This window comes from Nesoenas mayeri, assembly GCF_963082525.1.
Source record: "Nesoenas mayeri genome assembly, chromosome: 20".
Lineage (NCBI taxonomy): Eukaryota > Metazoa > Chordata > Aves > Columbiformes > Columbidae > Nesoenas > Nesoenas mayeri.
The window spans coordinates 503,949-530,375 of NC_137569.1; the positions used below are offsets into that span (position 1 = coordinate 503,949).

At 58.4% G+C, this 26,427-nt stretch overlaps 1 protein-coding gene across 2 annotated transcripts in view; it reads right to left on the minus strand.

The window, feature by feature from the left end:
* The window catches only part of RAP1GAP2 (RAP1 GTPase activating protein 2), a 35,522-nt gene extending 23,496 nt beyond the window's left edge, over nt 1-12,026 (minus strand). Inside the window, exon 1 of one of the 2 annotated variants that reach the window (XM_080357275.1) lies at nt 11,950-12,026. The gene's annotated coding sequence lies outside the window, so the exon portion shown is untranslated. The remainder of the gene's footprint in view (nt 1-11,949) is intronic. The other variant, XM_080357274.1, reaches the window with a different exon arrangement.
* Nucleotides 12,027-26,427: the final 14,401 nt, after the last annotated feature.

Here is a 26,427-nt window from a genome sequence, read left to right on the forward strand (position 1 = left end):
GCGAGCGCCTGAACGAGGCACCTTACCCTGACTTTGCACAGCTCCGCATCCAATCCGGGGCCTCAGGCAGGCGAGATCTCGCTGCATCATCGCCCGTCCCGGAGGAGGCTGCAGAGGACACGCTGCCGCAGGGCTCCGCTGCCTCCGCACAGCCCTGCGCCCCGCAGACCCCACACCGACCGGCGTCACCCTCCTGGCCACGCACAGCCAGCGCTGCCGCTGCTCCAGCTTAACCAGGCGCAGGGCAGAGCTGCCGAGCAGCAGCTTCCCTGACAAACTGACTGACCGGCAGGTCCCGGGCTCAGGCCGGCCCGGCCCAAAGTGCCACTTTCCTGCACTGAACCCCGAGAGTCAGTGAAGAACAAGCGCAGCATTTTCTGGTCTAGGTTCCTTGCAATAACTTGTGTGCTTGCAAACTGCCAGCCTGCATCTGTGCGCACGCAGCCTCCCCGGCCGCGCAGCTCCCCAAGCGGGAACCAGACCCTGCGCAGAGCAAGGTGACATTTAACTGCCAAGGAGTTTGGCTTTAATTACTCCTCTGCACCGAGAGTACCGCTGAGAACGGTTTGAAGCGCCCTGCGCCCGTGCGGGCAGCGGTGCCTGTGCTGGCTGGGGGATCGTTGCCCATCCTCCTCCAGGATGGCAAGGAGCAGCTCCCGCTTTGCCTGCACCTCCACAGACACTGGGCTCTTTCCCACTGGCCAAGGACCTCCCGCTTGCTCTGCTGGGAAAGTGAGGCTCAATATGAAAATAGTGGCGTAAAGAAATTTTTGTCATTTACAAATTTTGTTGTCTTATGTCCCTTGCAGGAGCAGAGAGGACACACTGATTTCCCGCAGCATTTGGGTAACACAGCCAGGGCACTCACGAACCTTTTAAAACCAAAAGCTTGTCTGATCCGAGTCCTGACGCCCACGAGCCCGCAAGCCTTGGGCAGCCCCTCCTGAGCTCATTCAGTAACGTGTGGATTGCAGAGAACCAGAAACCAGCAGCACCAGCCACAGGCAGAACTGACGCCGAACGACCAGGGGCCACTGTCCCCGCCTGAGCATCCGCGCGGGGGCAGGTGGGGACAGGGGAGAGGCCCAAAACGCACAGGATGCTGCTCTGGTGAACTGGAACCAATGGAGGTTAAAACTTGAACAGCACAAAGATTTCACTGGTGGCTCAGGGAGACGTCCGTGGGAACCCCCCACTGAACCCAGCAGCGAACGAACCGCGGTGACAACAGACATTGGCCGTATTCCCGACTGCCCAGAGCACAGCTGGGACCAACAAGCGAAGGGAGGGGTGTACATACATCACAGCACCCACCGGATTGACCCCCAAGACAACAGCCACCGTCACATCACTTGGCTTGTGTGCAGGACATTCAGGAAAATGGATTTAGGTGAAAACACCCAGTTCCAAATCTGAGGTTTCTGGAGCAGGACCAGAGGCAGGAAGAGCCTCAGCCCCCCCAGGCCCCAGCTGCTGCCCCTCTAGCCCCAGCGCACAGCATCGGCACGGACAGACCGGCACGGACAGACCGGCACGGACAGACCGGCTGCGCGCAGGGGAGCGCGTGGCGCCCGGCTCTGCGAGGGGAGCGCAGGGAGGTCGGTTTGTTGTGCTGCACTTTGCTGGGTTGCTAACAAGGAAGGGACATGGGCCACCAGGGACTCCGCAGCTGCCACCAATCCTGCCAGGCTTGCATATGGCTCATGTAAAGCAAAATTCAACTGCAAACGCAGAACAAAGACTGAATGTAGGAGGAAAAAAAGAAAATAGGAGCAGGTGGAAGAACAGAGTCCCTTTTGACGCCGCCGCTAGCAGTCCCTTCCTTTTCCTGCAGATTATGTCACTTTGATGGCCCTGGCAGCTTGCGTAAGGAGAAGCAGCCATCGTAAAGCACTGCTTGAATTCTTGCAATCACTCCCATGAAGGCTTCTCAGTCCAGAACAGATAGGAAAAACCCTCCTCAGGGCCTTGTTCTCCCTTTGAGATGGCTGTGTGGGTCTCGTTGTCCTCAGCAAACCCTGCAGCAAGAGCCACACTGAGCGGTTTGTGCTCAGCACATGACGGTGGGGAAAAAATAAACCCACCCAGACTCACACATCACCGGGCAGACTCGACTTCTGCGAGAGTTCAAAGCCAGACGTTCTTCTCAGCCCTTAAGTGTCACGCAGAGCTCATTCATAGAAATGTGGCACCCAGGGGCAAGACAACTCTTTGGGAAACATCCTGCTCAGTGTGCTGTGAAGCACTTCTCTCCCTGGTAGGCGGACACGGGATGGCCAAGGAGTTTCCGCAGGGATGATGTTCGGAGGGGCGCTTGCGCCCCTGCCCATGGCGCAGACCCCCAGCACTCGGATGCTCCATACACGCAGCACACGAGAGCTGGAGAAGAGGCTCCGGACCACAGAGCGCTGGGGCAACATGGGGGACCCAGCCACCCCCAAAACAGCCAGCCCCTCCAAAACCTGCTGGAGCCCGGGCCCACGGGCAGAGCCACAGCAGGGATGGGCCTGGGCTCAGCAAGGCAAAAGCCAGAGGGGTAGCAGCAGGGATGGGAATGGCAGAGCCTGCTGGGGTACCCCAGCACAGCCCCTGCACCCCACAGCCCAGCCAGCGCGAACACCCGTCTCTGCCATCAATTCGTGACCATCAGGACCTGAGGGCTGATTTTACCAGCTGTCTGGCTTTGATGATCTACCTAAAACCCCACACAGGGGAAGAAAATGTCACAAAACAACACCAGCAACACACGAACTGTACAGGAAGGCCACCACTAAGTCACAAAAGCATCACTAAATCCTGCTCTCAAGGCAAAGCACGTAAGGCGGCAGCACCAAAAGAGAGGATATGGACCTCTGATCTTACTCTGATTTTTCAGGCTCACAGACTGGGGGATACTTTACAATAAAGATTGAAACCAATCAGTTCTTCATTCATATGGTTTTGGTACAAATCCACAAATTAAACAAACAAACAAAAAACCCCAAACCCTCAATCCACAGCAGTGCTCATGTCGCTTTCACCTCGAACCAGAAGTGTGCACACCACTGAGGTTTGGATGCATATTTCTTACTATTTTTAACAGCAAAGTTGCCGGAGCAGCACAGTTCTGGAGAGAGAACTCCCTGACCGAGGACACGCAGCATAAATCAGAGCAGGGTAAATCTTTGAAGCCAACAGCAACTCCTGTTAATGATGGGGGGAAGCGGAGCCGAGCAGATGCCAGCTAACACAATATTGCAAACACACTATTTCCTCAAAACACAAAGTTGAACATAAAGTACAATCCGTGGCTTAGTCAATGAAAGATGAAACCATTTGTCAGCTGTTCCCGAGCGAAGAGACAAAGCTGTTGAGCTGAGTTAAAGCAGTCCTGTGAGCGAGGCGATCCCTGACACAGAACGGTCCTTCTCGCTCCCCTGCAGCAGCAGGAACGGGGGTCGGGGCTGACCGGCCCGGGGAGCGGAGGAGCAGCCCCTGCCCGCACCCCGCACCCCGCGCGGGTCGCGGTGACCCCGCGCTCCGGCCCCGGGGCAGCTGCCGCCTCGGACCATCCCGGGTCCGCCCCGGTAAGAGCCGCCGCGAACCCGCTCCCGCCGCCCGCCGCGAGCCCCCAGCCCCGCTCCCGCCGCCCCCCGCTCCCCAGCCCCGTTCCCGCCGGCTCTCCCCAGCCCCGGCCCCGCGGCTGAGGGCTCTGCCCGCCCGTCCGGCGGAGGGACCGGCGCCGCCTCACCTCTGCTCCCGGCTCTGCCGGCGGGAGCGGTGCAGCAGCCCGATGAGCACCACGGCCGCGCGGATCCCCGCCCGCCGGGACCGCATCCTGCCGCCCGCCCGGGACATCGCCGCCGCCGCTCCGGCCCGAGCCGCGCACCTGCGGCCGCGCCGCGCCCGCCCCCGCGCCCCCTGCGCGCTCCCGCCGCCGCGCGGGGATGCGCGGGGATGCGCGAGGCGGGGAGCAGCGCGTGGCCGCCAGCCCCCAGAAGTGGCCGCGGGAACGGGGACGCCCCCCTGGCCCCTTGTGCCCCGCAGCCCGTCACCCAGGGAGCTGCGGCGTGGGCACGGTGAGTGACCGGGGACCCATGCGCTGTGCCGGAGCTCTGGTGTCCCCACTGATGCTGCGTTACCCCGGTCACAGAATCAGTTAGGTTGGAAAAGAGCCCAACCACTGACCCAGCACAGCCAAGTGCCACTAAACCATGTCCCCAAGTGCCGTATCTACACGTCTTTTTAATACCTGCAGGGATGGTGACTATGCCGACCTCTTAATGAAAACAGCCTGTGCCCTCACCCATACACCAGCTCTTTAAATGGGGGAAGTTACATTACAGCCCCTTTAAAATCTGCACAGAGGGAAGGGTTTCCTTCCTGCCCTGCAAATGTTTTCTTCTGTCTTTTCCAAGACACCCGCAAATCTTCCCTGTACAGGTCAGCTCTGAGCTGGGCCGAGCGCGGCGCCCGCTGTGCCGGTGCCAGAGATGAGCTCTCTCCCTGCTCTCCCTTCCTCCCGCTGCAGAGCTGCAGGAGCCAGGACTGGGAGCAGCGCGACAGCACCAGCCCTGCAGCTTGCTCTTCCACAGGGGAGCTGGCACACAGCTTGTTCCAGGAAATATATACATATAAAATTAAGTAAACTGTAAATGATCTACTTCACAACCTCAGCACCTTTCCCTGGAAGTCTTTGTTGCCATGGTGATAAAACACCCGGGTGTCTCTGCCCCCCCACCCCTCCCATCTCACCTTCCTCCTCTGCGAGTTTAATTTTCAGGGGAATTAGACACAGGACTAGCTACAGCATTCTGAGCATGTTCTTGGTTAGAGGGATGCAAGCAGTCCGTGCTTTAGGCACGAATGAGAACACGCAGGCGAAACTCCAGCATGCACAGGGCTGAAACGTCAGCATCTGCCCAGACCCCACTGGTGCTCTGCATCTTCACAGCCAGCCCCAGAGAAATCAAAATCTACTGCATCGCCTGGCCGAGCCCACGGAACCGTTCCCCCGGTGTGCTCCAGCCAGCCTGGCCTCGCAGCAGGGAGCGTCGCCTCCCGGCGCGCAGCACCGCACAGCGGCCCTGCGGCGATTGTCACTGCAAGGGGCAGGGTTCTGCGGGGACCCTGCTGCAAACAGGCGGCTGGCTGGGGGGCACGCATGGGCTGCGGGGCCGACCACGGCCTCCCCACCACGAGCATCCCACCCAAGTGGGACACGGGGCAGCAGCAACGCCCATGGGCTTGCATGCAGCAGGGCGCGAGCGGCCTGGAAACCCCGGGCCAGGGCGGTCAATCATTAACCGTGCGCGGGGCTCTCCCGGCACAGTCCGTAATAAATGTGTTTGCTCGGGAGCGAACAGCTCGCGCGGCCCGCGGATCACATCTGGCGCGGAGCAGCTGCTCTCGCCGCCTCCGTGCCATGCTTACAGTGATCGACACGACCTTAGCTCTGCCGTTTCTATCAAAATGTTTCAGCACAATCTCTAATCAGATCTATTCTTGAAATCCAACCAAAAAACCCATCATCACTGTAATCTCTTTATGCATCCTACTGTAAGTCAGGTGAAAATATGTGCAATGTTATTTTTGTGAACATGCCACATTATTCACCCCAGAAGAACCCGATGGCAGTTCAGCCATCATCGCACCATCCGTATTGACCTGCACAGCATGTGTGGCTCTTCAGAGTCAAGACCTGAACTTACACCCAAGATTAGTATTGTTGTATTTCAGCAGATCCCGGCAGGTCCCTGGGAAGGCTGCAGCAGCAGCAGGTCTTTCCAGCACAGTAATTCCAGCAGACGAGGGTTGAGGGCCCCGCTTCCCCACACCAAAAATCCCAACCCATCCTCAAAACACCCCAAAATGCATTTCTGCCTCTTCAGGACGATGTCGGACAATTGCAAACCGCACGTGGTGGTGAGAGAACGCGGGCGGGTAAGAGGCAAGAGTTATGTTAAACTGGGTGCTGCCTTCATCGCGGGCACTCAGCTCGCACTGCGGAGCCTTTTCCCTAAGCTTTGCTGGACCAACAAACCTCTCTGTTCTTGCAGAAAACACCTGGCTGCTTCCTTTCAAATAGAAATCGTCAGCCTGACAAACTTCTCAGGCACAGGAAAAAGAGAAAAAAGAAAGAAATTCGAGCCTATTTCCATGCCAAGTGATACCAATTCTCCAGCACCTCATTAGCTTCCAGCTAACGGAGGGGGAGGGGTTTTTAATTTTAAACCTTTTACCTCTCACATTAAACAGGCAGCTTCAAATTTCATTGAGTCTCTCTCTGGAGACGTTTTCCACTGTCTCTCTTCCTCTTTTCCAGACAAGTTAAGTATTAATCTCCTCTTGTTTTATGCTGAAGTGGCTTTGTATTGATCTTTAAAGATGTTCAATTCTCTCATATTTGGAAATAGAGAATCACTTTAAGCAGACACACTCAGCCATATTTGCTTCTCCACCCAAATACGGCAAATGAGGCTGCGCTGTAATCAATTGCTTCTGGACTCTGTAGCAGCTGATGTGTAATTTATAGGACAAGGGCAAGACAATAAATGGTGAGCGGCTGCAGGAGGCCGGTGCTGGAAAGGGCAGGATTGGGAGCTGGGCTCGCGGGCTGCAGCCGTGCCAGGACCCGCGTCCCTCCTGCGCAGAGCACGGGCCATGGGGACACACCGGAGCCCCCTGTCCCCAGCACACGGCAGCTCCCTCGGGCGGCGGGGACACCTTCCCGGGGCTCTCCTGGGGGTCTGGGTGCTCGGGTGCTGGCCACAGGGACTCTGCTCCCCAGGACATCGCTGACGGCTGCCACGGGACCCTGGAAAAGCTGCTCTGCGTTTCTGCGCTCTGCCGTCTCAGGAAGGCTCCATGGCGGGCTGGGCCGGGATGCCGGGGATGCCAAGGGGAGCAGAGGAGTGAGGCAGCTGCCCCTGTTTTATGAAGAAATAAATGTCTCTTTAAAAATGCCCCGATGCTTTTGCTTCAGAGAGAAGAGTTTTGCAGCTAATGAGGAAGCTGGGTCATGAGGGGCTGGGCAGAGCTCACGGCAGGGTAGGACAATTACACGCCGTGATTAATAAATCACTTGGGTGGCTGGCTCATTTGTGCCAAACTTGGCATTTTCTTCTGGACACTCTGCTAAGGAAGAAGGATCTGAAAATACCAGATTGTGACAAGATCAAGCCTTCATCTCTGATATTACTGAATCTCCTGTGAGTGAATGACACTTAATATTATTAAGAAGCCATATATTTATGGAATAACTTTGGCTTTTATGCTAATGCTGCAGTGACATCAAATGACCCCTGGGCTCGGAGCAGCCCACCACCCTTCCCGAGCCGCTCGGGGGCACGTTCCTACCGCGAAGGTCCCACGGCTCACACCGGAGCACAGGGTGCGGCCGAGCCCGGCTCCGGTGACTCAGGGATTCTCGAGCCACAGCCTCGTCAGATGGCGCAGGATAAATCCCCGACACCCCCCGCGCCTCCCGTTCCAGGAGATATTTCTGGTTCCCCGGCTCACGAGGGACAGAGCCAGAAATACACCAGCTATGCCGGGCACCTGCCGCGGCCGGGCTGGGCACGGGCAGCGCGTCCCCGCCACGGCCGGTGCGGAGCCAAGAGCTCTGCCCGGGACCCCTCCCCACCAACCCAGGTCCCTTCCCCACGTCCCAGCGCTTGCCCAGAGACCCCTGGGCATTTCCCCGCCCGCACTGCCCAGCACGAGCGCTGGGACGGGGGAGCTGCACCAGCACCAGGGACCAGGAGCCAGAGGGGAACAAAAGGAGCCGAAGCAGCACGACCGAAAGACAAAAATAGTAACGAGTTCTCTGCAAAGGAGCAGTCACATTCCGATTTTCCTGGCATACAAAGAAAAGGATTTAGGAGCTGGGAAACCAGGGAGAAAGCGATTACAGCATTTCAAATGGTGCTGCAGGAAGAGGATAAGAGTGCATACAGTTTTAAGTGAAGCATCATGAGAAATAGAGTTTTAGATTGTTACATCCAGCTCTAAGTAGTCTGATTAGAGATTTATTTGATGACTTCAGTTAGAAAGACATAGACGAAACACCAAGAAAGCACAAAGCCGGCTCCTCCACCCCGGCGCTTCAAGTTTTGTCTCTTGAAACAGTGCGAGACAAGTGCAATATGGCACCAGCAGCCCCAGCACCCGTGAATTTGGGCTGATGGGAAGGGGGCTGGTGCGTGCGAGGCACAGGCACACCCAGCGCCCCGGCACAGCTTCCCCACCGCGCAGCGGTGCCAAACCCGGCAGCTGCCCATGCCCGCTGCTGGGGCTCCTCCGCAGGGCTCCCGGAGTGATGTGCACAAAGGAGCCCATCCATCTGCACGGCTCGACAGGGAGCCCGTGTTCCCGTCCAGAGCCCGTCACAAGAGCACACAAGTATCGACCTTTCCCCTGACTGGGGCCGAGCACAGCGTCATCTCCCCAGCACAATTATCAGCCTTCCCAGGAAATGAGCGGGGAAAACAATCAAAGCTGCACTGAAAGAACAAAACCTCATTAGGAGCGAACGACCTCTGGCTGCAGAAGGCAGCCCAGGCTCGGCCGCACCAGAGCAGCCTCAGCTCCGGCGCCGGGGATTCGGCACCCGCAAGGCTGGGAGGTGGTGGGTGAGCACGTGGGCACCCCGTCTGTGGTCAAAAGCTTTGAGAGAAGAGACTTCAGTAGGTCAAGTGATCAGAAAAGACAACCTAAAAATAACTGGGGGCCAAAGCTGCTCATCCAGGGCTGCTGCTGCAACCCTTTCCCCATCAAACACGCTGGGCCAGACAAGAACACCCAGTTCCCTGCTCTGTGTTTGTGTAAAGCCATAGCCCAGGGGGCTCAGAGAGCTGGATCTGCTTCATGTGAGAAGATACACAGTTACCTATCTACATTCATCTATACATCTATCTATAGGTTCTCCTGATTTTATTTTTGGAACCGTTCCTCCTTCAGCAGCCTCTAGAGAGACACGGCTTTGCCAAGCAGCTCTCAGCGAGTACCTTCCCACCACACACGTCCCAGGACTGCACAGAGGGCGGCGTTTTGGTGCCCAGCGCTCAGCCCCGCCAGCAGAGCGGCTCCGGCTCCCCGGCGCGCGGCGGCGCCCCGGCAGCGGATGAGCCGAACGGGGCTGGGGGCGCGAGCGGGGCAGGACCCGGCTGCAGCATCAGCCCCTGCTCCGCTCGCCCCCCCGGGGAACTGTGTCACTTCTGATGGTTAAACACAGTGCAAGGGAGTCGAGCCTGTGACAGCAGCACAATTATATGGAAATTGTATTCTTGATAATTTGGGGCATTTTTCCCTGTGAACACAGGCTTTCTGAAGAGATGAGCTCCAAAATTTCAGTATTCAATTAAATTAGATCAAATCAGCAGAGGAAATAAGTCTTCACAGCATGAGCAGATCCTTTGAATTTTACTAGCAAATCAGTGAACTGAATGCCATCATTTATCATTAACATCACTAATAAAGTCAGATTCAGGATGCAGAGCAAACTAACATCAGCCACGCTCCTGACGCTCCAGCGCCACCCTCCTTAGTCCTCGGCCCTTCCCCAGCTCCTCGTGCAGAACAAACACCATCCCTGGACCCGTCATTCTAATCAAACGCCCCCAGTATCCAGCTGGGTGGCTCAGGAATTGGCCAAACCTCAACCTCAGCCAAGTGCTGCCCCTGCCCGAGGACGCTGCGGAGGACGCAGGAGCACGCGGGTCAGGCAGGAGGATCGGGCTGCTGGGGACAGCTCAGGAGCCCTTAGAGAGAGCCACTCGTCACAGGCTTCATGAGGGCAGGGGACACCGGAGGGACACGGGGCCAGTGCTGCTCCTGCAGCAGCAGGCGATGCTGGCGTGTCCCAAAGGCAGTGGCTGCGGGAAGCCAGCGCTCCAGCGCCGTCCCTGCGAGCGCCAGCCCTGCCCGGCTGTCCCAGCGCACCCAGTGACATCCTGCGCGGACGGCGGGGACCCGGGGGGCAGCTCACGCAGGAACCGTCCGGTGCGAGGGGCACAGCCCGACCCAGCAGCGCCCCAGGACCTGCCGCCATCTCCATCACCCGTCTCCCTCAGACACCATGTTTGATGTGAGAGGGGTAAAGACATATAATTTGTGGAGCTAAAACACAGGTATTATCTCAGTGACACATCCCTACAACAGGGAATGTGCCGAAGTCAATCACATGCAGAAATGGGTTTCTATTGCTCTACAGCTTTTTCCTTGCCTCTTCCAGATCAAAAAGATGGAAAATGATGCAGTCGTTAGCTTGAAAGCTGCCATCTTCCTCATTAAATCACCTCACACTGTGCACCCTCATCAACAGCGGGGAACAAGAGATGAAAGGACACGACTCACAGCCTGTTTCTCAGTCTTTCCCTGAGCGCTGGTGCTCGGGGAGCAGACACGGATCCCTGCTCTGATCCTGTCCTCCTGCCACCCCCTTCTCACCCTCCTGCCTGGCACCAAACCTGCCCTGGAGCTCCATGTGCCAGTGTGGGCGAACCGCTGGGCTGACACAGCTGCATGGGGTGAACCGCTGGGCTGACACAGCTGTGCAGGATGAACCGCTGGGCTGACACAGCTGTGCGGACCAAACCGCTGGGCCGACACAGCTGTGCAGGATGAACCCCTGGGCTGACACAGCTGCGCGGGGCGAACCGCTGGGCTGACACAGCTGCGTGGGGCGAACCGCTGGGCTGACACAGCTGCGCAGGATGAACCCCTGGGCTGACACAGCTGCGCGGGGCGAACCGCTGGGCTGACACAGCTGCGCAGGATGAACCCCTGGGCTGACACAGCTGCGTGGGGCGAACCGCTGGGCTGACACAGCTGCGCAGGATGAACCCCTGGGCTGACACAGCTGCGCGGGGTTTGGCAGCTCTGTTGCAGACCTGGTTGGAGCCCTGTCCGCCCTCCGGCCCCCGATGCAGCAGGACGGGCAGTTATCGGCCCCTCGTCACTGAGCAACATAACCCGCGTCACCTCAGGGAAGAGAACATCAAGCTCTGCCCTCCAAATTGAAGAGGATTAGCACCAAACTGCTTGCTGGAGGAAGGAGCTGTCCTTGGCGTGACGTTGGAGAGGAAGGAGACAGGCCAGTGTCTGCATGGAGTGACCTTTGGGTCTTCTCACAGACCCCCCGACACAGCTCTGCCCTGTTCACGGACCGTCACGGCCCCACACGCTCTGCTGGGCGGGAGCCTGGGACGAGCCGGGGGCTCACGCCGGCCCTGGGAGACGTGGGGCTCTCGGGTACCCTTTGGGTTCAGCACTGATGCCGTTTGCGAACCAAGCACAAAACCAGCCCCTCCGAACCCCCAGCACAGCCCCAGCTCCAGCTCACAACCCATCCTCCCGCGCACCCCGATATTCGGGAGCAGGCACCCGCTGGCAGGTGGTGCCTCCACCACATCAGGCATTAGGGCTCCCTCCCCCTGTCACGACAATATTTGCTTTTAGAAGGCTGTTATTCTTCCGAGCAGCTGCCTTCTGATTGTCTGCAAACAGCTCCTATTTCGACAAGCTATAAATATGGGAGGAGAAAAGAGATATATAAACCAGCCCAGTTTGTTAGTTCTGAAACAGAGCTAAAAATAGACCCACGTGGGGTTGCAAAGTCCTCTGGGCAGATGTAATTGTGGATAATCTAGCTTTAAATATGTGAAGGCTGTTCTGACAGCAACAACAACGTTTTAACATATGGGACCGGGCAGCACGGGAGCAGAATGCGCTGCTGCAGCTCCTCCAGTGTCAGTGGGAAGCATCATTTGCACTGCCGGATCCCAGCCCACTGCCTCGCTCTGTAGCTGGGGCTTCTGCCATAATAAACCCCCAAACAACCCCAAATATCCACAGCAAGCCGTGGAGAGGAAAGCGCCCAGGCAAATAGTGCGGGAAGCCTCCCAGGGCAGGAGCATCGGCGGAGCTGTGCGTGTTCCCACCCCAAAACGTGGTGCAGAGAAGGCTCACCGGGTGGAATGGCTGGAACACCCCGTCCTCACCACACAGCACCTTGTCCTCCCGGGAGCTCCGTCCCGGCGGGCTGCGCAACGTGCCGCAGGGCACCGCGCGGGGCTGGGCGTCTGCGGGGCGGTAACCGCCCTTCCACGAAGAGGGACGCACTCCCGCCTGCGCGCCCGAGATACGGGGCAGCCGTTGGGACCGGCTGGATTGGGTGAATCCCCCGGCAGCCCCAGGGCCAGCCGAGGCAGGGCTGGCTGTGCCCCCTGCCGGGTGAGCACCCTGGCTGGGCTGCACCCCCACCCCTGCCACCACCCTCTGCTCACGGCGTGTCCCCGTTTGTCACCTCCCGGCCGCAGCAGTGCCGCCTGCAGCAGGGTGTTCTGTCACACAACCCACAGCGAGCAGCCGCGCGATGCTGCTCACGGGGACCCTCGGTCCAGTACCCGCCCTGGCACCATGGGAGCCGGGGAGCAGAGACCGACCCCCGGCCCGTCCCTCTCCCCCGCTGACCGTGTGCCGGCAGCTGCCGGGGCCGGTGCTGCCCGTCCCAGCTGGCACAGCGGGTACCAAGTAGCAGCAACAGCCCCGGGGCTTTGCCTTCCTCCCCGTCAGTGTCCTGCCAGGCCGAGCTGTCACCTCAGCTCTGCGTTAAGCCGGCACTGATATCCATCTGTGCAGCCACGGTTCCCCGGTGCTGGCATCAGCCGCAGGAGGCGGCGCTCGGGCAGCAGATGGCGAGCGCGGACGGCGGCAGCCAGTGCCCGCGGCAGCAACAGGGACTGTCACCGTCCCTGGCCACTCGCCTGCAGCCTCCCCGGCACCTGAGGGGTTTGTCACTCCAGCCAGTGGCCAAGCCACCGCAGGGACACGGGCACAAGAGCTGCCGCTGTCACAGGACTGGTTCTGCCTGGGATGCCACATCAAGCCACGTGCTGTCACCTCCCCACACGGTGTGACGTGGATCTCCAGGAGAGGGAGCAGAGCAGCGGCTTCACAGGGGAGATGTTAAACGAGCTGAATTGTGGTTTTACAGGGATGGTAACACTCCAAGGTTCCCTTTGCTCCCCACTGCCACGGGGACACGGGAAACCCTGCGGGAACCCGCCGACACCTGCGGGGGGACAGCTGGTTCATGGCCCGTCGTGGACAGGCTAAATTCCCATTGGAACTTTACAAAAAAATAAGGGTGATATTAGAGCCAGGAGACAGAAGGACGGCACAGGAAAAGGTCAGAAGAATTTGCTGTGCTTAGGTGAACCACACGGTCACCAATAAAACCCCAGTGGGACGGTGACCCCGGCCCGGGGCAGGTAGGTGCTGGCACCAGGCGGGGGACGGCGGCAGCACCAGGAGCAGCGAGCGCTGGCACCTTTGGGCTTTGCTCCAAGTCCCAGGGGTCCCTTGCAGCCCGGCCCCATGCTCGGTTCTTCTCTTCCATCACGACACCGGCGCCGGGATAAGGGCACGGGCTGGGGCGCTGCGGGGCACCGGCGGCCCCGAGACAAGCGGTTCCGAATCAAACCCCGTGGGAAGCCTGCCCGGCTGCCCCACACGCTGCCGGCGGCTGCTCTGCCACGCTTGTGACAGCGTTTTCTTTGTAGTGCAACGCATGTGCTACTACAGCTGAAGTATAGCTGCAAAATACGCATTTGCATGTAATTACCCATTTTAAAAGGTGGTAATAAAGTCAAAGGAATTTACTTAGACACAATCTGCTCTCCAGACCTTGTCTTCACGGGACCTCGGCACAAACCTCCGAGATTACTGCAACAGTCCCTGCAGCTGCCGCCAAGAAGCTCAATCATTCCCACGTCTTCCCATTAACTGAGCTCTGGCCCATCAAATATTAAAGAGTCTCAAACTGGATGCAGCTCATTTTATGAAGGTCAAGTAAATCTTTCCTCTCTTCTCTCCCACCTTTATCTTCCACCACCGTTCCCACCATCAGATGAGCACCACGTGTTCTTTCATGCGAGTTTTAGCTGTACACACGCTGACTCGCAGTGTACAAGGCTCCTCTGTTTCACAGAGACGTGACCATTCCGTCGCTGGTTTTGCTTTATAAGGCTAAAGCGAGAGGTGACTCTGCCTGTCACAGCCCCAGCCCCTCTCCCTGCACCTGAGCCCCCAGCACCAGCTCCTGCCACTCCCCTGGGGACATGCACCCCCAAAAAACAGCCAGCAGAGTATTCCCAAGCCCTCTCGCAAACTTCCCATCCCTATGCGCTGCCTCTGGGCACTTTGCGAGGCCCCAGGCGCAGCCCCGGCACCCCAAGCAGCCCACGGCCACCCACACGGCCCCAGCATCGGCCTCCCCGGCCAGGCAGGGCACAGGCAGAGCCCGACCCAAACTCACCGCAGCTTCCTGGGCACGTTGGGGCTGAGCAGAGAACGCGGCCGTGCAGCAGCAGCCGCCCAGGGATGCTCAGTCCTCTGCAGCGTTCCCGGTACCTGCTGGGCACCTCTCACTAACGGGGCGCGCTGACCCCGGCCGCGATGCCGGGGCTCCCCGTCCATCGCCTCCCCGCCACTCTCCCACTCTGCAACATCTACTCAATCTCCCTGGTTCCCAGTCCCTCAGACACACTCATGGTTACCATAGGAACTAATGAAACCCAAACTAAAAAAGAAAAGGGAAAAGTGCTTTGATCCTCTGGTGCCACCTGGGTGTGTGAGTTTATCACAAAGGCTGACAAGAGCAGCAGCCGCAGGGGAGCATCCCGCAGCCTTGGGGCTGCCACGCTCGGTCACACCAAACACCGGCTTGTGCAAGATCCCAGCATTTGCTCTCACCCCCCCAGAGCCCACCGGGACACACAGCCGCCGGGACACACAGCCGCCGGGACACACAGCCGCCGGGACACACAGCCGCCAGGACACACAGCCGCCGGGACACACAGCCGCCAGGACACATAGCCCGCCGGGACACACAGCCGCCAGGACACACAGCCGCCGGGACACACAGCCTGCCGGGACACACAGCCGCCAGGACACACAGCCTGCCGGGACACACAGCCCGCCACTCCCGCCTCCCCGGGACAGGGCACTTGCTGCCACCGCAGCAAACAGCCCTTGCCCCGGGCGCGAAGGGTCACCCCAGTGGGGGCTATTGCAGCCTCCCCGTGCCTGGGACTCCCTGTGCAGCCAAAAGCTCGGGACCACATCCACCACCACGCACTGTTCCTCCCCTGCCATGTTTCTGCAAGTCAATATTGATGTTTGCAGCGTGCACAAGGCTCATGAAGGGCTCTTTGGCTTGAGGAAAGCAGCTTGTCTTTTTGTTAACAAGTTATACAGGCAAAGAAAATTGCCTACGCCTGATGTCTTAGCCAGAAGGCTAAAAATAAGCAATAATAAGAGGGTGTTAGAAAACCAAAACTTTTTTTTTTTTTTAAAGCTTTTACAAATATCTAATGTGGCTCTGGCTGGGCCCCAATTACAGAACCATTTAACGAAGCAATCTGTCTACAAAGCAGAAGCGTTACGAGGCTGCAGAAAGCATCAGCTGCTAATAGTGGGGATGGAGATGCTCCAGTGGATGTTCATCGACCTCCCCGAGCAAAACCCTCCTCTGCCCAGGCAGGAGGAGAGCGAGGAACGCGGCCCCAGACCCTCAGCCTGGCCCCAGCGCACCCACAGCAGTGGGTCCCATGGCAGCGGGTCCCATGGCAGCGGGTCCCGTGGCAGCAGGTCCCGTGGCAGCGGCACTAACTGCCCCGTACAGCGGAGAAAGGAGGTTAGGATGGTGTTTCTGCCACAGAATTGCTGCGTAGGACCTGAGACAAAATCAGGGCACAGCGTACGGCAGTGTACAAGGAGCAGTTAAATCCTTCTCGGCTCCACAGGAAAAGGAAAGTCTATGGAGATTTCCCTCCCCTCCCAAAAGTGGTAAATGTTGATTTAAACTTCTCATTAGTTCAGCAAAACCCTGAGCAAGGAGCTCAGCAGCAGCGTCTCTGTTGTGCTGTTTCCAGCAGGCACTTGCAGGCTCATTCAGGTGCCCCTGAGGCTCTCTATATACTTTTCCATTAATGAATAATTTGCACAAGTGATGATTATAGAGGGAGAGCGCATGAGCTGTTATCCACGCACATTACCTGAGCGCATGGGCGGCTTGGCCAGAATATTTCTATACTAGCTCACGGTTACACTGGTAGTGCCGGAGCCACACATGTGCTTGCAGTGGAAAAGCTCTGACCTGGGGAGCTGATCTGGACGCGGGAGGATCCACCAGTGCGGGAGGGAAGGGATCAGTTCCCTGGTTGTGCAGCATGGGAGCGGGAGCTCAGTAACAGCACAGGCACCCTTATCCCACCGACACCACCCCCTTTCCAGACTGCAAGATTCAAAACCAAAACGAAAATCCCCAGGCTCCACAGAATTTACAGGCAGCAGCCCAGGGCAGCCCAGCACCGCTGCCGGAGCCGGGACCGGGACAGCCCAGCTAACTCCAACACACACAGAGCCATCGCTCACACTCGCGTCTCACGGGGAAACCGCTCGGAACGAGAGAAGAGTGCGGGTACTCACTTGATCTTCAGGCTGGCGAGCATCGTCTTGTCGATCCTGGGGAGGAAGCAGAGGAGCGAGTTACTCGGGCGCAGACGGGAGGGCTGGCTGCCCAACACGGGTACCGGGGCTGCTGGCACTGCCCCCAGCATCTCCTTCCGAGGTGCCATCGCTCTGGCTGACACAGTGATCGCTACAGAAAGGCTCGACCAGAAAACAAAACCACCAAAATCTAACTCAAACTTAAGCCTGGAAGCAAGTAAAACTGTCCCCACGCAGCAGCAGCCAGGGATTTACCCCGTTACGTACCCCGCACCCACCGCGCGCAGCCACACGTGTGCCGAGAGCCCTGGACAGGGAGCACAGAGCTGCCCATCGCTCCCAGCCGCCAGCTGCCACGGGGCCAGGAGCCCCAGTCGCTTCACTTGTTTATTTGGCACCATTAATAAGTGCCAACCTCCACAGAATCACTATGGTTAGAGTCATATCAATGTAATTAATGCAAATCATAGCAATGTCTCAAAATACAAAATTATGTCTTTTGGCAGTCATTGCAAATGCTCTGTTATCTGCCACATAGAATAAATGCTACATCTCTCAAAAAATAAACCAAATACCAAAAACACCCCAAACCACACACAGAGTTGTTTCTCACTGTGATCACACAGGCCACGGCGAGGCTGCAGAAATGCGGTTTCCCTTCTACTCGCAGCTTTACGCTGCCAGGCTGAACTTCTCCATCGGGAGCAGGCTGTACCCACGGTGACACAGCGGTGACACGCCGTGCCACCAGCAGAGCCAGCACCGGGCAGACACGGCAGGAACCCCCATGGGGTGTCCCTGCTCCCCATGGCTGGGGTGTCCCCAGCTCGACCTTCTGCCCTCGCCATCACCTGCCCCTGGTCCCTCAGACCGACACGGGCTCACAAAGCCCGGCAGCCCCGTCCCAGGCATTGCCCCAAACACCAGCTACGTGCTGCGCCCCTGGAGCGTCCGCTCGCTGCTGCTCCTAAAATAGACCCTGGGCACCTGCTATTGTCACTTAATGCTTAACAAGCCTGTCCACAGGCCCTGTTGATCATTAAATCAAGCTGAACATTAAAGCGTGCTGGTGTAAATAGCTGTTGCCAGGCTTGGTAGCAAATGCCAGTGAGCCAAAGGGACAGCGGGTGGTGTGGCAACTCCTGCCCGTGTGGAGTGGCACCGAAGTGGCTTCATCTGGAACCACAGGGAATAAAAATCCGTTGATGTTATTTGGCCTCTTGGAGGGAAAATTAAAAAAAGAGGCAATTGAATAAAAAAACAAAAACAAAACGAAAAAAAAACAAAAACAAAACCAAAAAACCAAACAAACGAAACACAAGAAAGAAAACCCTGTGCAAGGGAAACCGCAGCTGCGATATGACTAAGTTTAGAGCCGCTTCGTCAGGCCCTCCCTGCAGCCGCTGCCGAGGTGGGGTGAAGTGAAACACCCCACGCCCATCGGCCTCTCCCTGTGCAGCCCTGGGGCTCCCGAGCCCTGTCCCACAGCGCTGGGTGCTGTCCCACAGCACCCGGTCCCGCCGCCAGCTCCCGGGTGCCCATGGCCCGGCAGGGGGCAGCTGGCCCACACGTCGGTCACCGGGGCCGTGGGGCAGGCAGAGGGGCGGCTCCCGGGCGCACACCCCACACCTCCACATCACCCCCACGTGTGTCCCTGCGTCCAAGAGCAGCAGCACCACAGCTGGCGCCCGGGACAAGCGGGCGCTGCCGGGACCGCGCTGGCAGCAGGTGCAGAGGGCAGACAGAACAAAACCCGATGTCCACCCCAGCACGGGGCTGGGAACGGCGGCTGCAGGCGCGGGGCGGTGCTGGGGTGTGCCTGGCACCCCATGCGCGGTCCCCACAGGAAGGGTGTGTGTCACCGCGGCCGGGTGGCTGTGACAAGATGCAGATGCAGGTACGGGGCTGCAGCAGGTCCCTCCCTTTCCCGTAAACACCCAGGGAAGCGTTTCCCAGCTGTGTGCGCTGCTCCCTGGGTGACACACGACTGCGAGGGGTGCCTTGCCCAGCCAGCAGCAGCCCCGCTGGGGAGCTCCCCCCACAGAATGCAGAACAGGGCTCCCCACACCCCGGTCTCTCTCCCTGTGCAGCCCCCCGTGTTGACAGATTCACAGGGAAGCCCGCAGCCCGCATCCCCCGCCCGGACCGCGATGGCGACGCAGCCTCCCAACAGCCAGCAGACCACACTTTTCCTGCGCAACGCTCTGGCTCGTGGTTATCTTTACCCTGCAACCGCCGAAGTGCAGAAGGAAAACAACTGAGCAAAGCCCAGGTGTCCCCGAATGCCCCTGGCAGGCGGCTGACAGCCCTGCCCCACGCTCCCGGCCCCACCGCAGCTCCCGGGATGTGCCCAGCGCGGTTTGGACCCGGAGCCACCGCTCCCGACAGCAGCTGCCCCAGAGCTGCCATCTCTCTCTGCCACAAAACAAGCCCATATTTCACAAAGCTTATTTGCACAGAAGTTTATCAGACTGCTTCCTTCCCATTTTCACAAAAGGAAAGAAGATCCAGCTCAGACAAAACGTGGCATCAGTGAGGCGTTTCTGTTCCCAGGAGACTTCGCTGAAGCTCTCGATGAGTTCGCTGCCCTCCCACACCTGTCCCGGTTACTCAGCACTTCCCCAGCGGGTTTCAAGCAGCTCCAGCCCACGGGCACAAGCCCTTCCCAAAGCCCAGCGCTCCTGGCTGCCCAGCCGCTGCCACACAGCGAGGGGACAGCACAGGGACCCTCTGCCCCCGTGCCAAACAGCCAAAATCAGTACAGAATTGCCGATTTGGCAATCAGTTCCCACGGGCTGATCACAATCACACAGCACAGACTCAGAATGGGCATAAAATACCTTAGAGTGAGGGAAAGCGGAGGAAGGGCAGAGGGAGAACAGTGCCACTTGCTTAAACCATTTCCCTACAGACAGACACGTCTGGGAGGGCAGGGACAGCAGCAGCAAACAGTCCCACAGAGCCCAGGGTGCCGGCGGCACCGCGGCGCTTTGCCGAGGACAGACGGGGCAGGGCTGACTCAGGGAGGCACCGATGGGCATGGGAACCTGCCACGAACCAGGTGGGACCTCACCACACATGCCACAAGGTGCCGAAGGCGGCCGTGAGCATCACTGCCTGGGCAGAGGGAGAGCGAGTGGCAGGTCCACAGAACGAGAGGAGCTGGGGCAGAGCTACAAGATGCTCTCACAGGGGACGTGCCCATGGGAGCCCACCACGAGCCCCGGGAGGTGCCTCAGAACTCAGCACCCACGGGGCTCACGAGGGGTCACCAGGGCTCAGCATTGCCCTGGTTCTCCTTTGAGCCATGGAGGGCAGAAAAGCTCCTGGCACAGCACCGCGCTGCCGCAGGGAGGGGGACAGGGAGGAGAGGAAGGGCACCCACCAGCCATAGCCGCCGAAGGAGACGCTGCGCTTCCTCTGGAACATGGCGGTGGCTCGGTGCTGCCGGGGCGCTCCGGCCATGGGGGCTGCGGTGACGGAGCCGGCAACACCGCGTGCCAGCCGTGCCGAGGACAGCCCGGCGGGTGCTTCCTGCCCGCGCTGTGCTGGGGGACCCGGCCCCTCCTGCTCGGCGCCCGGCGCATGCACGCGCACACAGAACACCAGAAAAGTCATTTCCTTTTTTTGTGGCCTGAGGCTTTTCACAACCTCGTGCTGCAGATGTCGTATTTCTGCGAGTGGCAGGAGCCACCGGCCGGGCTGCGCGGGCAGCGTGCTGAGCCATGGGCACAGCGCCGCCCACTAGCACCATGCCATGGGGCTGCGTCCACCCCATCTGCCCAGCCACCGCGACCGGTGCAGATGTCACCGGTGGCGATGCTGAGGTGTCCCTCCTGGGGTGGCTCTGCCCCGGGCTGCCCCAAGTGACCAGGCTGGTTCTGTGGCAGGGGATCCTCCGACTGACCTGCCAATGTGTTTCATAGGACATCTCACTAAAAGCATTAAAACTCAATTAGCAAACAGCCCATCATGACAAACAGATCCCCCGCGAGGCACCTCATCCCAGACCGAGCAGCTGCCACACACAGGTTTTCTCTCCTCCAGTCCCCCAGCAGCTCTGTAACACCAAACCTTTCATCCTCAGCCTGACTACAGCAAAAACCCCACGGTCCTTTAACAGCCAGGCTGCAGCAATCCCATCTAAATGGAAATGCTGACCTCTAGCTGGGTATGAGCTCACACCAGTGACCGAGTCCCATGGCAGCCGTTCCCACATCAGCTGGAAGCCTCCTGCTGCCACCACCCTACTGGTTTGGCTACTCCAACACTCACCTCCTGCTCTGGTGACTTGAAGTATCACCCGGCGCACACAGCAAACATCCCCTGCTGTAGGACGGAAAATATCAGCCGGTGCATGCAGCAAACATCCCCTGCTGTGGGACGTAAAATGTCACCCGGCGCACACAGCAAACACCCCCTGCTGCGGCCCCGCCGACCCGGCGGCGCTCGGTCCCGCGCGCGGCACTCGCCGGGGTCACGCTCCCATCCTAGCACCCAGCAGCTTCAAACAGAGAGACATTTGGATTCTGTCTGATGTGTGAAAGAAGGAGGGGGGGCGGGGGGCTGGAGAGAGAAATCGCTCAATTCCAGGGAAAAAGCTTGGATTGAAATCCAGCTATTTCTACTCCTACTTTTCGGCCCACAGCCATCTCTCTCCTGAAAGGCATGAAATGATGGAAATGCTTTGCAGTTAGAGCTCCTAAGGACATTATTTAAAAAAAAAACCAACAAAATCCCCCAAATGCTGCAGGCTTCAAAGCCATAATTTAGGTACCATGAAATATTTGGAGCAGACATCTGCTTTGAGAACACTTGCTTCTGGCCTGCGCGCTCCGTGTCAAAGCTCTGCACCAGCAGCAGGGTGACGTTATCCTCTCACTTCATCTGCCCCCAGGTCACGTCTTTCTAACACTCTACCAGTTGATTTCTGCCCAGCTACACTGCGCAGATTCACACACCCCCGGGATTTCGGAGCCCAGCAGGGCAGGACCTTGCTCAGCCATAGGGACATCGTCCCCATGTCCCACCGCCCGGGAGGGGCGCAGGGCAGACCCAGCACAAATCCCACCTCACCGCCCCGTGGGACCAGCGCCGGGGGCATCCGTGGCTGGGGGGGCTGAAGGGAGCTCTCCCTCTCCCCACCAGATACAGGTGACAAACAGCATGTGAGCAGGCTAAACACACACCAAGGGCTCAACTGCAACTCCCAGAGGCCACCAGCGTCCCTCCGCTCAGCACCACCTCACCCGCATGGGAGCACATCCAGAAATAGTTTGTCTGCAATGACATTTCTCGCTTTCTCTCTTCCCCTCAAGGTATTTTGCACAGTTGGGCTCAGAAACAAAAGGAAAAATAAACCCTCCTCCCTTCAGAGCGGGCGCAGCCAAATCACAGCTGACCAGTCAAAGTGAAGAAACAAGGGCCCGGGGGAGGACGTCTCCTTGGCACCATCTGCACCAGACAAAATTAACAGTTCTCAGGGCACCCACCGGAGCCGGGAGCTCCCACCACGCTGCCCCACCGGGACGGGAGCAGCAGCCACGCTGTTAACGAGCCCATTAACAAACCTGAACTCTCCTGGAGCATCTGCAGCTCCCGGGGCGCAGCGCACAGGAGAGGCGCCCGAGCCTCGGCCGCTCCATCGCACCCCAGCAGCCGACACGGGCACAGGAGGGTCTGGCCGGGCGCCGGGCCGCCTCCCGGCAGCCAGAGCCCACGCCACGGAGCAGAGCTGTGCCCAGGAAGGACAGCGTAATTCTTTCCTTTGTTACTGAGGCTAAGAGAGACTGATTGCATCATTAGTGCTTTAATATTGCATGCGGCACACTGACGGTATTCATCTTGCTATTATGATTCTGAGGAAGGTTGTGGGCACCCAGAAATATTAGATTTTGTCCTGGCAGGAAGAACATGCTGTGCATATTATCAGCCTCAATGTACAAAGCAAAGGAAAGCAGGGTCCGAATTAGCTCTGACTCAGTGTATGGAATATTTTTAACAGTATTTTCTCCCCTTCATGGTGCTGCTGAAGTAAAAAGAAGTGTGTAACTCAATGCCTTAAAGAGCAGCTTCCCACAAAACACAGCTTGCTCTCTAAGGCCAGACCCATCCATAAGCCAGGCAGCAGCTCAAGGACCTGCAGAAGCAGGCGAACTAACCCAGTCGGGTTTGGGACCACAGCGAGGCCCGTTCCGGAGCCGCTGTCTGGGAACGCTGGCGCGGGCGGGAACGGAGCTGTGCGCAGCCCGGCACAGGTGGGAGCGGAGCTGTGCCCAGCCCGGTGCGGGTGGGAGCGGAGCTGTGCCCAGTGCGGGTGGGAGCGGAGCTGTGCGCAGCCCGGCACAGGTGGGAGCGGAGCTGTGCCCAGCCCGGTGCGGGTGGGAGCGGAGCTGTGCCCAGTGCGGGTGGGAGCGGAGCTGTGCCCAGCCCGGCGCAGGTGGGAGCGGAGCTGTGCCCAGGCCGGCATGGGGTACAGCGCTCGCAGGACCGCTGTGCGGGAAGGTGAGGCCAAACTGCAAAGCCTGGGCTGCTTCAGGATGGTAACACCAGCAGAAATCAATGTGTTGAAGTATTTCTAGGTCTGAGGTCCGTCGATGCTAATTTGTCTTTTCTTTGCAGCATTGATTGTGTTGTTTCCAGGCAGTGCAGAGGGAGGGTGAGGAAGGCCCATCCAGGCTGTATGTTCAGAAGCAAATCCCTCACTCCTGCCACACGTAGCAAGCGACTCCCCATCCCTCCCACACTCATTGCACGGAGCATTGGGGAGCTCAACACAACCCGTCAGGGCCCCGGCTGCTGCCTTCAGGTCTCCTGGAGTAACCGGCTTTCCTGAGCACCCTGCGGCACCGAAAACATCACCAGCATTTGTGTTTTGGACACCCACGTGCTCTCTGGACACCCAGCCTGACACACATGAGCAACTGGTTTCCCCAGCATGACACGACCCAGCTCGGTACCGCAGAGGGACACGGAGCTGGTCTGATCGCGGTGATTTCATCACGCGGGCTCCCAGGCTCATTAATTCTTCTCAGCCCAGTAGGAATTTAACGTACAGAGCCGCCTGTTTTCTCAGGTCCGCCCATTCTGGAGCTCTGTCTTGCTGGCGAGGGGAGGCTGTGTCCTGTGGAAGAGCCTGTTCAAGCGGACGTTTGTGTGCCTGTTTGCCCAGCTCTCCCAGGCACAGCCCTGCCCACGCAGGGCAGCACAGGCGAGGGCGCTCCGGCGGGCGGGCTGGCACGGAGCCGGGCCAGAGGAACCCGAGATGGCCCAGATCACACAGCACACACGGGCGGGATGCAGCTGCAGCCCATGAAGAAATTGTGGTGAGACAGAAAAAGATCTGCTCAAACTAAAAAACAGGGCTGGCAAGACGTGGAGAAGGAAGGAAAGCATGGGTGAACCTGAACATGCTTTGGCTGGGAATTAGGAAGTTTCTCATCTTTAATACAAACAGTCTCTGAAACAGTTTCCTAATAACAGAAGGAAAAATAGAAACCTAACTGACACTCAGCATGTTTAGGGAGACACCACAGGAGACGGTGCCTGCAGAAGCAGGAGCTGGACCAGCATCTGCCCTCGCCCCTTGCAGCCCCAGCAGCAGATGGGAACCAGTCGCTGCCCAGCGCCAACACGTGCTGGCGCAGGATTAGATTTAGGCAGCAGTCAGGGCTCAGATTCAAGGCCAACCTTGTACATGGCCCCATCTAAACACTGCGAACAAGACATGCAGGATTTGGGCTCAAGCTTTTCAAAACCCTGCTACATCTTGCCAGTGTCACCTGTATTTTTCCACCATTTTAAGAGGTTTTTGAAAGAGCTGGGCTAGATTCAAATCAGAACTGAGAAATAGCTCTTTCTGGTTTGGCATCCAACTTGGAGGCAGATGTTAACTCTAAGCAGGGATTCATCTACCCCCACGAAATTGGAAAGAGGTCTGGGGAGAAGGAGCTGTTTTTAGCTCCTGGAAAAAATGTCTCTTCCTACTGTTGCTACTGAAGTCCTGTTCCTGTTTCCACAGCAGCCACTAATGACAATCGAGCATCTGACTTCAGGTACACGACAGGCAGCAGAGGGACTCTCCCAGCAGCCCCCAGAACCCGCTGCCATACAAATACGCTCAGAGATGAAGAGGAAGGAAGGATGCTAAAACAAATATCAGCAAATTAAAAAGACAGGTTTGCTGCTGCGGTTATTGTGAGCTGCCCTTTGGGAGGAATCAGCAGCAGAGGGAGCATGAAATATCTCTTAAACCTGGTGTGTGCAGAAAGGGAGCCTGCTGCCTGGAGTCACGCTTCTTGTTACATCTGAATTTAGACTCCTTGGCGTGTTTCCAACCTTCAATAAATCGCGCCATGTGGACAGACATTATGTCCCTTGTGCTACTAAAACAACAAGCAGTCTTAAATAAAACAGTGAAGCCTGGAGTATGCAGAAGATGAGGAAATACAGCAGGACTCGGCAGGATCCGTCTTGCGTCCCGCATGCACCAGGGATGCGGGTGACGTGCTCGCACGGCGGGTTCACCGGCGCTCACCAGTGGGGATGAGTGGGATACAGAGAAGCGCTCTGCTCCACTCTCCTCGGGCAGACATGACGCTGCTTCTGTGGCAGAGATAAGCTGTGGTCTTGCTCAAAGAGACAGGGGAGCAGGGCCACCCAGCAAACAGGGCGCCGGGTGCATCGCGAAGCTCAAAACCATCTCTTTCTGTGCCCTATTTCTGTCAAATGCAAGAAATCTGGGGCTCCTCAGCAACGAGGCGCCTGGGGCGGCAGGACCGTGACCTGCAGCCACCCGAGGGGGCTCCGACGCCAGAACCCCCCAAGGCGGGGGAGCAGATCGCTGAAATGCCCTTTTGAAGTTGCCTCCTTTGAATTGTCATTATTTCAGTTAAGTGCTGGCAATCACCGCAGTCACATCGGGGCACAGATCCCCGCTCCCCGTCCCCCAGCCCCCACACAAAGCCCCCGTGCCTGAAGTATTTAGCGCAGATTTAAATGCAAACCGAGAAGCTGAGAATGGCAAAGCATTTCAACAATAGATCTCTCGGCTCTGCCTTACATTTGCATTCAGACAAGCCCATACAGGGTAAATACAAGGACAAATACGTCCTTAAATCTCTTCTGTTGAAGGATTACCCTGGATATTTATATTCTGGTCCCCACACGCGCTGTAAATACCGCTAGATACGTGTGTTTAGATTTAGCAAGACTCAAAAGCACCTTACCTGTGCCTGCGCTGCTCCCGGTGCAGCAGCCGCGGCCGCGGGGGTGCGGAGCAGCGCGCTCCCCGCCCCGCAGCGAGCGCATCCCCGCGCAGGCTCCGAGCCGGGCGGCGGTCGCGGGGCTGCGGGGGGGCTGCCGGGGCAGGGCCGCCCCCGCTGCGCCCCGCGCGGGGACAGGAGCGAGCGCTGCGCCCGCGGCGTGTCGGCCAGAAATCGGGACCGGCTCCCTTGGGGCTGGGGATGTGCCGGGGTCCTGGGCAAGGGCCGGTCACTGCGGGGGCACTGCTGGAGCAGGAGCCACCAGCGAGAGCTGAGGGTCTCGCCTGTTAAACCTGACGGCGGCTTTTAGAGTGGAAGGGCTGTTTTGTGAAAAAAAATCACTAGAAATGGAGCTACCCCCTCCGCATTCAGCTCTGAAAGCTGACTTTAGTCTGGCATGTGAGCCCCTTCGTGTGTTACAGCCAAACTAGAGACAGACACAGACTGGACCAGGCAAAACAAGAGCTTCCAGGGACAAAATCTGGACCCACTGAGAGCAAAGGCGGAATTTCCATTCCTGCTGACAGGCCCCATCCTTTCTAGCTCAGCAGTCACCCCCCAGCCCCACGCTGCTGCCACCCGGCAGAGCCCCAAGGATCAGCCTCCGCCACAGAGCTCAGCGCGCTCCTCACAAGCCACATCGCTTGCGTCTCACTGCTTCCTAAAGAGA